Raw genomic sequence first — 15,722 nt, 5'->3', positions numbered from 1 at the left:
GCAAAGACTGGCAGAGCAAAAACAAATCACATGCCTTCAGTGCTCATCGTGTTATACGTGGGTGCAAACACGCAACATTGTGAAGCAAAAATTGCAGTGTACTGTCAGTGTCGTTCTGGCTTTAATTAGACACACACGTTTCAGCTTATGGAACTACCCATATAATTTTGCGCTGAGCTCGCTGTAGTTCAATAGGCACTCTGCTTCGTCACCGCAACAAATATGCCTCCTCACGTTCTTATTCGCACTGACGCCCTGCAAGCAGATCGGTTGCTCCGATGTCTCAGTTGTTGCCGAGGAATATGTCAAGACATCTACCAGCTCGCGGTATGCATATCCAATCTAACCGTATCTAGCTGGTTCTACGGGACCTACCGCTTCTCAAAGCTATGCAGATATTGCGATCCGCCTCGTGACCTCAGGGTCAATATTGCCTGTGTTCCTTAATTTACACAACACTACTCTCCTCTCGTCTAGAAAGGAACACTTCGGGCACGGTATACGTGCTCTTATGCCTCCGGGTGCGGTAACCCTCATCCGTAGTCTCATCCGTGCAGAGGAGGTTCCGCTTCGGAGGCTCCGGGTTGCCCTCACTTCTTCCGTCACTCGGACGTGGCCGCATTTCAGAGCGTCCGGCACGCAAATGCAAAAATATCAAAGTCGACAATCATTACCTGTTGTGGCACTATCCAGCACTAACCTTCAGGTAACAGCGCAAAAAAAAAAAAAGGACGGGACACAAGATTAAGAACACACAACGAGCGCGGACTTTCAACAATTTTATTCCGAGGCATACATTGCTTTATACACTGTTGCGCACCGCACGAGACACAGCCACGTGAGTTTTGCCACACACATCATCATTGTGCAATGCTCCAGTTCTTATTTAGCCAAAAGTACAGATGGTTTACCGATACAGTCATCTCCAAGCTTCTATCTCGGCTGATTCAATTATCTCCCGAACCAGCTGCTCGGCGTGTGTATCGACAACTTTACATTGTGCATACTCAACCACACACGTTTTGGATGGGCAACCTCTCACACGTAGTACAATATGCCTGCGTGCTTGATCGACGTTAATTTTGTTCTTTCAGCCGGTATGTACTACGTGCTAAAGATAGACTGAAAGAACATAAAATTAACGTCGATCAAGCACGCAGGCATAATGGAATACATGTGAGAGGTTGCCCATCCAAAACTTGTATGGCTGAGAATGCACAATGTAAAGTTGTCGATAAACATGCCGAGCAGCTGGTTCGAGAGATATTTGAATCAGCCGAGAAAGCTAAGCTTGGAGATGACTATCAGTAAACCATCTGTACTTAGAACTAAAAAAACAACTGGAGCTGTTGGATATTGTACAATGATGATGTGTGGCAGAAGCCACGTGTCTGTGTCTCGTGCGGTGCGCAACAGTGTATAAAGCAATGTTTGCCCCGGAATAAAATTGTTGAAAGTCAGCGCTCGTTGTGTGTTCTTTCTCTTGTGTCCCGTCCATGTTTTTTTTTTTTACCTGAAGATGAATGACCAACAAGCCCAAGCTGCTGTTCTGGCCAGCACTGAGACCGAGAAGATTCAGGCATCTGATGGTTCAGTGACTGTGACCGAGACATTGTCTGAGCGTAAGGTCCACATCTTCGCCTAGTCATGAACTTCATAAAATCAGACAACCCCTTTAAATATTTTAATAATTTTTTCATCCTTCATCATAAACCCCTCTAATGATTTGAGGCAATAAATCGTTCATGAAACTTATTTTTACTTCCCTCCTCTCACTTCCGAGCCTAGTGCCAACTTCTTTCTTGTCTGCTGCTGTGCCGTGGCTTGTGACCGCAGTGAGGCGTGAGGGGCGCAACAATGGCATCTCGCACGTGGTGCTGGGCTGCAGAGCCAGGTCACACGATCTCGGGCAGCTCTCAATATCCTTGAGCAGGTCTTCCAGCCGTCTGCAAGTTCAGTACCAACGAACCAAGGAGGACGTGGCAGACACATTTGGCTTCTACCCCGCGATGCTGAAGGAGCCCTCGCAAGAGAAGCTGGGCGAGCTCGAGAACGTCTGCAGTGCCAAGATGGCGCCTCTTGGCTTGCTGAGGGAAAAGGCTCAAGATGCGACAAAAAGGATCCACCAGGTGTGTGCCTCTTTGGGAATGGTGATTCGGTTTTGTACGAGCTCTGACGCCTTGATATTAAAGTTCCTGCTAGAGAACAAGTACCAGGGATTCCTCTCATTTCGGCCGGGGTGTGGGCTTCATGACAAACCTGCAGATTCTGCCCAGCGATGAAACAATCCAGGAAGGAGTACTCCACACGTTTGGCTACGTCGAGCCAGGAGCAGCTTCTCAAGGAGCTTCGCGGCAACCACAAATCGCTCCGCCCTGTTGTGTTGTTCTGGCTACCATTGACGGCGAGCCCACACTGCAGCAGAATGGCCCCCATCCATTGCCACGTCCGAAGTCCCATTTTGATTGGAACCTTCTGGCGAAGAGCTTCAGCTCTGCGAACAACCTAGGTACGTTCTCAACAAGCCTCGCAGATCTCAGCCATTATAACAATTGGTCGAGTGTAGTTACTGATATTCTTCTCCACGGCTCTGGTGCTCCCCAGAACTGCCTGGCGCCTCATCCGGCGAGTATTCTGGCTTAACTTTCGTCCAATTACCTAGCTGGTACTTGCGTAGGGTTGTACCCAGTAAAGTCGTATATAGAGCTGCAAAAGATGATTTTCCTGGATAAGTTTGGCCAGTTCGGTGGCATTGAGGGACAATTCACAGAGCTTTCTGGTGTAGCAGTGAATGAAAATAATGGCATTTGTGGCCACCGGTATCAACAAGCACCGTAGTCGCAACTGTGGCCAGCTCAAGTTCCAGTTTCGCGAGTGTGGCAAGCGTGATGGACAGCTGCTCGACCGGGTATCCGGTGTGCCGGTCAGGAGACATTGTAGTTACTGAGCGTTCGCTGATGCATCGAATCCATATTTGCAATCGCATGGGCAGTTCTTGCATAAGTTCCGTGCTGTGATCCCACAGCACCCTTGACGCGTGGCTACATATTGATGCTGCTCATTATTTTTGACCAGAGCGGCAACGTACTGCAGAAGTTTGGCTACTCCAAGCACCTGGAATTCCCCAACAGCGTGGTGGTGAATGAATGGTGGGAGGTCACTTCGGACAACCGGGTGCACTGCGTCAAGGTGTTCAGCTACGACGGGGTGTTCCTGAAGCAGATTTCATTCAGACTGAAACGCGGCAAGAATATGAACAATGGTCGACAGTGCTCGAGCCCTAAATATGAGCACAAATACCCATATCGATTAAAATGTGATTAACCTGAACTGATGCGTGATTTCACTATGCACGTAGATAACGGTGTTTAAATGGTGGCTATTCGCCGCGAGATTGACCTAGAGGTGGCGCCACCGTCACTCCGGTATTGTGGATCGGCAGCCGGCGGCGCTCGCAGAAACGCACGCTGCGTAGGTCTGCTTCCGAGTTTATGGCGGGTTTGTTGCCGATGAAAACGTGTCTTCTGCAGTATTTCTGCAATATTGCCGAAAAAGATCCAAGGATTTCGCCAATGCAGCAGAAGAAGAGCGGATTTTAGGAAAACAAAGCACGCAACCACCAGACTTCCAGATTTACTTTGCACGTTTCTTGCGCTGTACCGCGCTCACGCGCCTAATGCTTGGGCCTGCCTAATGGCAGCTTTGTTTTTCTTATCGACTTTTAAACAGTTTGCACGTGTCTCATGCGAGTGAGACCAGCGAATTTAGTGTCAAGCCCACGCAGATACCTGCAATACTTTAGATTGAATCTAGAAAGCCTGGTTCATTATATCGTACTTGACTCGAGGATTAAGCAGGGGAAATGTAGCACTGGCAGCGCACTGCATGGCGAATTGCTTTAGACTGAGTGCACATCAACTCTGGCCCAGACAACCACGCACAAGTATTCCCCAAAAATGAGATCACGCCGACAATATACAGGAAACCTCGCCGCACACGAAAGCTGATTGTTCACGTGTACAGTGCTGAGTGGATTGAATTTGCCGAGATGCTTTTTGCGGCCACTGTCATAGAATGTGATAACGTATTACTGCATGCGCCACCAACTGTAAATGATTTCCTCAAACCGAGGAAAGTAAAAGGGATTTCTGATGTGTGTGATGTTAATATATAACGGTAAATTAGTAGTCTAATTATTTTGTTTTGCAATGCCAATCAATTTTACCGTGTGAGAGAACTTTAACACACTTGACAGAATTTACAAAGCGATTAATTTTCAGTAATGTTAAAGTGCAAGCTACGAATTATTCGCTGCGAAGACATCGTTATAAACTGCGCATGGGCACTGTCATGTTCTGGGAAGCAATTTTACAGGCTGAAAATTTCTTTATCACTAATTATTTAGCAGTGACTAAATCGTATGCGAAGTAAAATATTAGGGTTGCTTCCAAAACAGATGCCGGATATAAAACTATTCCGAAAGAAATGGAGGTCATCTTATCATGCGGCTATAAAGATGTATTTATTCCCGAACTAAACACTGATATTTAAGCCCGCATGAAGCTGTTTTACTTCCCTTGTCAGAAACGACGAGTTTGCTCAGAAGACAGCACTTGGACGAAAAGGGATTATTATGATTATAATAGGCTACCAGTAAAGTACATTAACCTAGGTGTATGATGCAATATTTAGGGTAACAATTAGGTGCAGGGAATATGTTTCTCAAACATTCGAGCATTTCTCTAAAGCAAAATTTGCTCACTAAAACTTTTACGGATGCACAGAAGCCTCCAACAACAACAAAAAAAAAAGAAAAGAAATGCATATTGGCCCGGGTTTAACGCAAAGCGGCATCGGCTATGACGGATGGTTGCAGAGGCTGGTTTTGGTGTCGTTTTTTTTTTTTTTTTCATTATTAACACCACATTTACCACGTGGGATTGTTTATTGTGCAGTCAAATCCCACAGCAGAGGAGCGCCTTTCGAAACGGTTGTGATTGAATCCCCCGTTCTCGAAACCAGCAGTCGAGCGCCCCTACCATTGAGACACCGCGACAGAGGTTTAAAAGAAAAAAAAAGTACTCACACAACTCTATCGTGAATACAGAAGACATAGTAGGCCTAGAGTGATCTGTTCAAACTGCATTCTGCTGTATGAAGCAGTCTGCGGTGGCATATGTTTCATTAGCTGCGGTATTCCAAACAGAAACGGGAATATGCGATTTTTGAGCGTTTGCATTAACTTTTATTGATGGTAGCGACCTGTTTTGCTTTGACACGGCGGTAACGACAGTACCACTTCGTTTGAGACATTGCATGTCAAAGTTATGTGATGTTAGGAAGATAGTGAGAGACCGGAAAGCGTGGCGTGACATGGTTCATAGCGTCACGAAGAGTCGGACAGGACTGAACGACTGAACTGATCTGATGTCAAAGGATCTCAAGTGCCGAAGACCGCGATGAATGATGTCCTTATCCAAGCATGACATGCTCGATACGGACAAGTATTTTTTTTTTAATGAAGCGTGGGGTTATAGACTGTTCATATTTATTTTGCAAGAGGCATATAGGTAAGCAAAAGCTTACAGGAACCGCGAAACAAAAACACTTCTGTACACGCCGCATGCGCGCGCGTAAATCACTGCGGGCTGGCACGCGACGCGAAAACGCATCCACACTGAGTAGGTTTCGCCTCTGAGCCGCAAGGTGGCGACTCTGCTCGATCTCGAGGCCAATAGCCAAAATATGCACAGGGTTCAGCGAAATTTTTAATGTAGGGAGGGGGAAGAAAATATTTTCAGCAAGCCTCATTTCCAAAGGGACAGTTTACGGGAAAACTCGTCGAAATAATAGCTAATCACAAATCTTACGAAGTTGCTCGGTTGATGCCAATGGGAAATTAGAAGCCCTGGGCCGAAACGACGGCATGTCATTTTTGAAACAGAGATTTTGAAAAGGCCTAGAGCACAAGAAAATCGGAGGTTCCAAAACTGAGCGAATTAGAAACGCAAAGAAGTTTGAGTCAGACGACACACCTTCAGATCTGGGGTTGCAGTGATTATGGCGCCCGATTCGAACTGCTTGCTGTAGTGCGCCGTGTCTTGAGCTTTATTTTCGTGTGCATTTTTTTCAGAAATTGCGTGGACGCTGTTGACAATTAGTGCACGTTTTACTGCATGAAACGGCGAAGCAAAAGAATGTACTACATGACTTTACAATATTATACATGCAGTTCTAAATAGGCCCAATTTTTCTTTACATACGTATCAACTCACCTCGCGTTTCTCTAGCGAGCTTCCTGCGCGCCTTATACCTTGATTTTCGGGTTTGGGCGCAATCCTCTTCCTGCGTGGCGGCGAGGGTGCTCTCCGGTTGCTAAATCGCCAGCTTGCTATCAGCGGATCACAGTGCATGCATCCCAAGCCGAAACGCAAATTCACGTTCTCTTCACTCGCTAGAGGCGTCAGCGACATCAGTCAGTCGCTGCTATCTGTTCGTCGCGCAACGTTACTATGGGCCCGCGCGCTGCCTCCCGCAACCTCCCGATAACCTAATTGCTCTCTTCATTTCTCCGACCACAAAGCTTCTTTCATGACAGCCAAGAACTGTTAGTGGTGCGTTTCTTGAAGGAATACGTGTGAAAAATTAAAAAAGTTGTCTGTAATTGTACATACGTGTCTTGCTCGAGATCTTTGCCTCAATCTATCGAAAAGGTGAAACAGCTGATGAGCTGCGCTCAAATTCGCATTAGTATAGTAACGCAATCGTCGGCAACTTTTTGCAATAGAGAAAGGTGACTAATATTTGACATCACAGTATTTCATCAAAATAGGTGGCAATATTTTATATTTGATAAAAAGAAGGAGGAGTTACAGATTAACAACTTTCTGGAAACGGGTATAGATGAGCGCACTCGAATGGGCGCCGGCAAAGCTTGCGTGTTTGAAACTGAGGATATCGATGTGTTTATTCCATGTCAGATTTTCTTCAAATATGTCGACTAAAAACTTAAGTGAAGGCGTTACTTCTATTGGTGACCTCCAGATAGTTATGCGGTCTGAAATGGTTACACTGGAGTTTTTAGGTTGGAATAGAACGGCTTTCGTTTTGTTCGTGTTGATGGTTACTGAATTTATTTAGCACCATGTATTGAGTTATTGTAATGCTTAATTACATTGAGACACAAGTTCCTTGTATCATCAACATAGATAATTAACGTACTTAGCGTGGGGTGAAATGTTTATGATATCGTTGATATAAATATTAAAATATAGAGTCCCAAGAATGCTTCCCTGAAGCACTCCACTTGTAACTGTTTTAAGATGTGATGTATAGCTTTCCATTACAACCATTTGGCGCCGGTACTCAAAGAAGCTCTGTGTAAGACTTAAAATACCCCTCTAAAGAGACACATTTCGAGTTGTTTTTTATTAGTGTGTCATGATTAATGCGATAAAAGGCCTTCAGAGTAATCTATAAAAAATTCCTAGTGTTATTAATTTCCGTTCATATGCTTCAGAATATATTCGTTTTGGATTAAAAGAGCCATCTTGGTTGACCTGCCTTTTGTGAAGCCGAATTGGTCATCAGTAAGAATGTGCTGCTTTCCAGAGGAGGAATTCATTCTAACATAGGTTAGTTTGTGCCCCGTCGGGGTGGTGCAGTGGTAATACGCCCGACTACTGTGCCAGAGCTCCCGGGTTCGAACCCGACCATGGCGGCTGCGTTTTGAAGGAGGCGAAACGAAATGGCGTCCGTGTGCTGTGCAATGTCAGCGCAGGTTAAAGATCCACAGGTGGTCGAAATTACTCCGTAGTCCTCCACTACGTCTCCTTTCTATCCACTTTCTCTCCCACCTTCCTTTCTTCCCTTACCGCGCGGTTCAGGTGACCACAGAAACAAGCGAGACGATACTGCGCCTTTCCTTTCCTGTGAAGCAATTATTATTATTATTACTAGAATAGTTTGTCGATTCTCTTAGAAAAGTCCTCAAGATCGATATAGGCGTGCATTTTGATAGTAGGTTCTTACGCCAACTTTAAATATAACAGATAGTTTTGCAGCTTGCATGGCTTTCGGAGAGCAACCCTTTAAGAAAGGGAGGTGAAATACATGGTCTAGTACCGGAGAAATTATAGCTGTGATGTATTTAACAGGGCCAATTTGCAAGTCATCAGTCAGTACTTTTCCTGTTCCGGAAAGTCATGAATGCGTAATGCGCCTCCTGGGAACTGGTAAATCGTAGAAATGTATTGCCAGAATAGTTAGTTTTCAGGTGCCTAGACTAGCAAGGTGATGACAACAGTTTACAAGAATTGTAAACTAATCATTAAAGGCGTTCGCTAATGCAGATCCTGATGGTGTACAATTGGGGTTATTTCTTTAGACTGCTGTGAATTCTGATTTATTCTAACTAGCACCTTTCGTCAGACAACGTCGATTCGTTTCATTATCTGCGGGTTGAAACAGTTATGCACTTGTATATTTCTAGCCTCTCTTAGGGAACTAAACTTATTTCTGAACGTTTTGACAGTTTTGAGGTCATTCGGGTCTCTTGTTTTAAAAAAAACTTTCTGTACATTCCATATTATTGTTTTATTTGGGACAACAAGGTCTTTGTGATCCAAGGTTTTATAGCTTTGTTTACTGCTCGCTTTGCCTTTTAACGGAAACTGTTTGATGTAGATCGATGTAAAGAGATGTAAAAAGCAGTTATAAGCTAGATTGGAAATAGTTGTATTATATACCTCAGACTATATCTATGTTAAGCACATCGCTTCGGAATTCTGCTGGTGAGGAGCCCCGCCGGGGTGGTGCAGTGGTAAGACGCCCGACTACTGTGCCGGAGTACCCGGGTTCGAACCCGACCTCGGCGGCTGCGTTTCGATGGAGGCGAAACGAAGAGGCGTCCGTGTGCTGTGCGATGTCGGCGCACGTTAAAGATCCTCAGGTGCTCGAAATTACTCCGTAGCCCTCCACTACGGCTCCTCTTTCTCTCTTTCCACTTTCCCTCCCACCGTCCTCCCTTCCCTTACGGCGCGGTTGCGGTGTCCACAGAAAACAAGTGAGACAGGTACCGCGCCTTTCCCTTCCTATAAATCAATCTTTATCTACAGGGAAAAGCACTATCTACATAAATGAGCGCCTGTGCGAGGCGCTAAGCGTCTTAGGAAAACATCTGCACGCATGCAGTAGGCGGATTGAATATACCCCTGCAAGAAATTTTAAAACGTTTTCACGAGTTGCATAATTGAAGCTGGCAGTCGTGGTATGTTCGATCCGATAGTGGACGCCAGGGCTCTTTTACTTGGATGAATATTGTTTTCTTATATCAAGTGCAGGAAGCGTGATTTTAACTTGAACGAAAACGCTTGCTCCATTTACTTATGTCTGCACCTTTACGTTTGGACGAAGGACAGAAAAACCTATTCGCGTAAAACTGAAAAGCCGCGTGTACTACGCATCACTTGCTTCAGCGACATAACCAAATGGAATAGATACTTGTTTGATGTATTTGTACGTACATTGCAGACGACAGTATATGGCGGGAAGATTTATAAAACCGCTCCAACGTGTATGCACTCTACAAAAAAAAAAAATAGAGTAGCTTAACTTTCTTTCATCTAATAAAAATAGAACACACACTCAGCACGCGATAAACAGGACGACTTATGATCTCCCGCTCTAGCTACACATACGATGTGATTATGATTTCGGAGACCTGGTACCGACACGATTATGAAGTACTTAGAGTTGCTGGGTACACACCACATTACTTAAAACGCACAACGCGAAAAGGAAGGTTGTTATTACTAATCGCCACGAAATCACTAAAGCTGAATGTTCTTCCCGATAACATCATTATAACTGGTGATCTCGAACACCTCACAGCATCCTATAAGGACCATACTTGTTTCTACCCCCCACCCCCCAAATGACGATAAAGCAGCTTTTCCTGTATTTCTGCATAGCTTTTAAGCTGGGCAAACGAATCTAGGTCAACATTGGTTGTAGGTGGCGATATGAACACCAGTTTATAAAACACACCCTCTCCGCATTGCCATTTGCTTATATACACAGTTAGAATCTAATGCTTGTACTTGCACAGTAAATGAGCCCACTAGTGTCTGGAAGAACACTGAAACACTTCTCGACGTCTTCATTATTAACCAGCCCATGTCTGACTCTCTGTCGTCATTGGCGCGCATGTCAGTGATCATTGCGATCAGTGCGATAGCGATAGCACAGGGGTTGCATTGGAGGAGGAGCGAAGAAAGGAATTAAGTTCGAGCCGGCGCTTTGACAACCGGAGACTCGCAGGAAGAGGGGGGAGGGGGGCGGCGTGTACACCCAGCGGCAAACGGTGGGGGCAGAAGCGCGCGCAGCAAGCGGACAACGCGATAAAGGGACGAGGGAAGAGATAGCAGCCACTGACTGATGCTGCTGACGCCGATAGTGAGTCAACCCCAGCTGCGGAGTTGGTTTCAGGGACAACGCCACCGATGCCGACGCAAACAATATGATACCCTCGCTTCCGCAGCGCCAAGAACCAGAGAACCAGGTCTAGCCGCGGGAAGGTGATCACGTATTCGTCGACGTGCCGGGGCCTACGTGAAATAACCGGCGCGTCGGCAACTGAAGAGCACCCTATCCGCCACACAGGAACAGGGGGGGGGGTCCTCTTTCTGCATGGCGGCGACGGTCTAAGATCCCCAGGTGGTCGAAATTACTCCGTAGCCCTCCATTACGGCTCCTCTTTCTCTCTTTCCACTTTCACTCCCATCTTCCTCCCTTCCCTTACGGCGCGGTTGCGGTGTCCACAGAAAACAAGTGAGACAGTTACCGCGCCTTTCCTTTCCTATAAATAAATCAGTTTTTTTTTTTATGCAGTCACGTTATCTTGACTCTCTAGCGGCGTCAGAGGCATCCAGCGGTATCAGTCGGTCGCTACTAGCGCTGGGGGGATGAAAGGGGGGCGGAGCTGGTTACGAGGCCGACAACGACGCCGAAGCCGACGCGAAACCCAGGAACGGACGCCAAAGAGCTGCGCTCTAAAAAGTGATGGTAAGACGCCCGACTACTGTGCCGGAGTTCCTGGGTTCGAACCCGACCACGGCGGCTGCGTTTCGGTGGAGGTGACACGAAGTGGCGTCCGTGTGCTGTGCAATGTCAGCGCACATTGAAGATCTCTAGGTGGTCGAAATTACTCTGCAGGCCTCCACTACGACACCCCTTTCTCTCTTTCCACTTTCACTTCCACCTTCCTCGCTTCCCTTACGGCGCGGTTCAGATGTCCACAGAGCAAGCGCGAGATACTGCGCCTTTACCTCCCTGCGAACCAATTATTATTATTATGATGAGCTGCGCTCAAATTTCCCATTAGGAAGTAACGTAATCGTCGGCAATTTTCGACTCATGAATTACGTCGTCGCCTTTTGTGCTGAGGATGTCAGAAACGTAGCTTTTCCACGGCCGGTAGGCCTTTTACTTCCAAATGTCTGTTTGTGGAGCATTGCGGGGTGGTGCAGTGGTAAGACGCCCGACTACTGTCCGCGGGCTCGAACCCGACCCCGGCGGTTGCGTTTCGATGGAGGTGAAACGAAGAGGCATCCGTGTGCTGTGCGATGTCAGCGCACGTTAAAGATCCCCAGGTGATCGAAATTACTCCGTAGTCCTCCGCTACGGCTGCCCTTTCTTATTTTCCACTTTCACACCCACCTTCATCCCTTCTATTACGGCGGGGTTCAGGTGTCCACAGAGCAAGTGTGACAGATAGTACTCCTTTCTCTTCCTGTAAACCAATTAATATTATTATTATTATTATTATTATTATTATTATTATTATTATTATTATTATTATTATTATTATTATTATTATTATTATTATTATTCCAGTTCTGTCAATATTTGTTTTGTTCAGACAGGTAGACGAGCTCTTCCAATGAATTGCATTCGGCAACCAGTGTCGCATTTTCTTTTTTCAGTGCAAAGTTGTCTTTTTCAATTTTATAGCTGCGGCTCAGGACCACCTCAAGCTGTGTGCTGGTAAGATCCATCGATCATTATATTCTCAATCGCTTTCCGCAGTTCCTTTTCCATCGCAGCGCGCGTCACGTATCTCTTGCCTGAAATCGTTTGCGAGCTTTGCGATTTCAGACAGCATTTTGCTGGAGTTAGTGCACGCTTTCAGCTTCGTAGCAACAGCGTAAGTACCAGATAATTAGGAGGAGACAAGAAAACGCTAGCCCACTAACCTGCGTGAAATGTACAGCTTGAGTGCGTGCGAGTGCGGTTGCTGCTGCTGCCAAATTGAGTCACTTCTAGCTGCATGCACACCGGAGCCAACGCGTCGTCCCTTCCACACGTCCTCGCATGCCGTGACGTACTGGCTTATGAAATGCGTGGTTTTTAGTGGCCAGTTGCTATCACTCATTCCCTAAGTGTGGTCTGGTAAGGGAAAGGTCAACCATCGTAGGCCTGCTGAGCTATACTGGCCAGGAACCCAGAGGCTTACAGCTGAACCTTGAAGAAGAATACCATTTGTCATCCTACAGGCAACAGTCATTAATGGCACAGCAAGCTTGTGCTCGTTAGGGAATGACGTATTTCAGTAGGCGTGGGTGGTTGAAATATTAACTCTGCCTGTTTCGAGGAAAACCCAACCTTATACCGAAGATAAGCGTACGATAATATTTTCAAGTGCAGTTGCTTCGACCAAACCAGTGATAAGTCCAAAAGAAATGCTCAGGGAGATGATTGCAGCTAGAAGAGATCTTGTTCAGGGCAGGAAGGGAAAAGAGCGGATAAAAGTGGCGTGAGATTTGTGTGAGAATGGAGTAATTACTCATTGACATCTACACAAGCTCAGCCATACCCCTACAAAGGAAACCTATACAACTTTCTCTGAAATCTCGTGGTTAAAGAAATATTTTTGCTGGTCCGGGGATCGACCCCGAGACCACCGCCTTTCTGGAGCAGTCGCTCTACCAACCGAATTACCCAGGATGGTCAGCAGAGCAGATGGTAGAGCGATAGCGAATTGATCAATAACTCGAAGTGGGAATGGTGTTGATTGAATATTAAGAGGAATCACCCAAGGTGGAGTATATTTGTAAAAAGGGAGTAATTACTCATTGAAATCCATCCAAGCGCAGCCATACGGCTAAAAAGGAAACCTATGCAACTTTCTCAGAAACTTTGTAGCTCAAGAAAAAAGACAGCTCATGCGAAGAGGGCTGATCAGCGGCGGGGTGGAGGCAAATTTGCGGTCGATAGACAGTGAACAGGATTATAGGCAGGCAGGTTTCGGTTGTCTTCGTAAAGCGGCGAGTGTCGACGTTTCCGGCATGGTTCGAGATCGAGTGCGGTAGTTGTGAGAGTGTTTGCTAGGGCTTAAAGGAATAGTCTGCTGCCGGTGACGAGAATAAAATTTTTGCGTATTCTGGTAGATCTTACCACTTTGTGGGATCTAAAGGGAAGAAGTCGAGAATTGAACAATCATTTATATTTTGAATTGGTCATAAAAATCAGGTTTTAGCAGATGATAACGTCATACTGAATCCTTTCGTTGCTACTAACATGGTAGCTGTTTGTAGCGTCTGTGGTCAATTTTCTACGTTTTATGACTGCAGCGTGTAGCAAACAAATCTGCTACATATATTGCCTGGACGCAGGGACCCCATCATTGCTCACTTGTGGACTTCGTGAAATCAGCAAACGTCTTTCCAATAACTATATCATTGCCTCATCCTTCATCACGTATCCCTGGGAGGCCCAGAGGCAATAAATATATATAGTTGATAAAAGTGCTCCTCGAGCTTCGGAGATTAGTGCGTACTTCTTCCTTGTCCGGTGCCGTGCCATGGCTTGAGACCAACACGGGGCGCGAGGGGCATAACAAAAGCGTGCCGCACGTGGTGTGACGCGGAAGGGCCAGGTCACACGATCTACGGGTAGCATTGAAGATATCTGAGCACGTATCCAGCCGTCTGCAACTTCAATACCAGCAAACAGGCACATTTCACTTCTACTACTCCTCGCTCGAGGAGCGCCGGCAGGAGATCTTGCGCGAGCTCGAGATCATCCACAGTGTCAAGATGGTGCCTCTCGGCTTCCTCGGGCAAAATGTGCTGGATACGATCGAAACGATCCACCAGGTGTGTGCCTCTGGGATGAGGCTTACACGCTTTCCGACGAGCACCGGTGCCTTGGTCCTCAAGCCTCTGCTAGAGAACAAGGACCATGGATTTCGCTCATTTGGGCTTGAGTGTGGTCTTCATGGAATGACCCTGCAGTTTGTGTCCAACTATCAAGCTATCCAGGTAGGCGTATTCAGAACATTTGTCTACATCAAACAAGACGGAGCTCCTGAAAGTGCTGCCCGGAAACCACCAATTGCTCTGCTCAGTGTTGACGTTCTGGGTAGCGTTGACTGTGAGTCCACATTGCACAAGAAGGGCCGGTATTCACTACCACGTTCGAAGTCTTCTTTTGAGTCGAACCTCCCATCGAAGAGCTTCAGCTCCTCCAATAGCTTATGTCCGTCCTCAACTAGCCTTGCAGATGTCAGCCCTTATGAGAAATGGTCCAGTGGAGATGATAGCACCTTTCACTACGGCTCAGACTTTGGTGCTCCCCAGGACTTTCCGGCGCTTCATCCGCCGAGTGACCTGGGTGAACTCTCGTCCACATACCAAGCTGACACTGGTTTAAGACGGTTTCCACTCCAGATAAACCGGCAAAAGATGATCTACCACTGCAAGTTTGGCGAGTTCGTTGCCATGGAGGAAGAGTTCACAGAGGCGTCTGGTGTGGCAATGAATTCGCAGAATGACATTGTAGTCGGTGACATCAACAAGCACAGCATCGACAATTTCGACCGGGAGAGACGGTTCAAGCTCCACTTTGGCGAGTGCGTAAGACGTGATGGACAACTACTCTACCTCAACCGGGTAGCTGTTGTGCGCCAGTCAGGTGATATTGTAGTGACGGAGTATTCGCCAACGCACCGGATTCAAATATACAACTGGACGGCCAGTTCGAGCGCAAGTTTGATGCTGTGATCCTGCAGCAGCTTCTCGGCGTGGCCATACATCCCAAGGGCCGTGTGGTGGTCGTCGAGTACAAGGTGATACGGGTCGCCATCTTCGACCTGAGTGGGAACGTACTACAGAAGTTGGGCCGCTCCAAACATCTCGAATTCCCCAACGGCGTAGCGGTGAATGAGCGGCAGTTCATACAGCATGCACTGCGTCAAGGTGTTCAACTACGACGGAGTGTGTTCCTGATATATATTGGATTCAGACTTTGACGCGGCTAATTGTCTATAAGGCAGATGCCCTAGACACGAACACCGAAATATATGTCACTGTTAATTAAAATATGATCAACGCAGACTGATGAGTGATTTCATTGTGCACATTGACAACGCTCTTCACTGTTTACGGTGGTTGCAGCAAAAATATGCCGAGGGTTTCAGCGAGCTTCTTTAAAAACTTGGAAAATATTTACAATTCGCAAGAAAAAAAATATTTGCAGGAGCGGTCAGGTGCAGCGGGATTGCTTTTTGAAAAAAAAAAAAAAAAAAAAAAAAACTTCGATTTATTTCGAAGTTTTGGGGTTAGTGCTAATGTGAAGTTTAAAGTCCTGGGAAACGCAGTGCCGTATTACGTATCGAAACAATGCAGAACTTATTTTTAAAGGCGTTCAGAGCGAGTAAATTA

The 15,722-nt window shown here is 46.3% G+C and overlaps 2 pseudogenes; both read left to right on the top strand.

Annotated features, from left to right (window-relative positions):
- LOC146186762 (protein brain tumor-like) overlaps window positions 1–3,324 on the top strand; it is a 33,254-nt pseudogene extending 29,930 nt beyond the window's left edge.
- Window positions 3,325–13,346: 10,022 nt separating this feature from the next.
- Window positions 13,347–15,385, top strand: LOC146186761 (protein brain tumor-like; annotated as a pseudogene).
- The last annotated feature ends 337 nt before the right edge of the window (window positions 15,386–15,722 follow it).

Source organism: Amblyomma maculatum, chromosome 6, assembly GCF_055883805.1.
Source record: "Amblyomma maculatum isolate TAMU_Amacu chromosome 6, ASM5588380v1, whole genome shotgun sequence".
NCBI classification, from domain to species: Eukaryota; Metazoa; Arthropoda; class Arachnida; order Ixodida; family Ixodidae; genus Amblyomma; species Amblyomma maculatum.
Note: the sequence above shows the minus strand (reverse complement) of the source record. Positions and strands in the feature narration are given on the sequence as shown.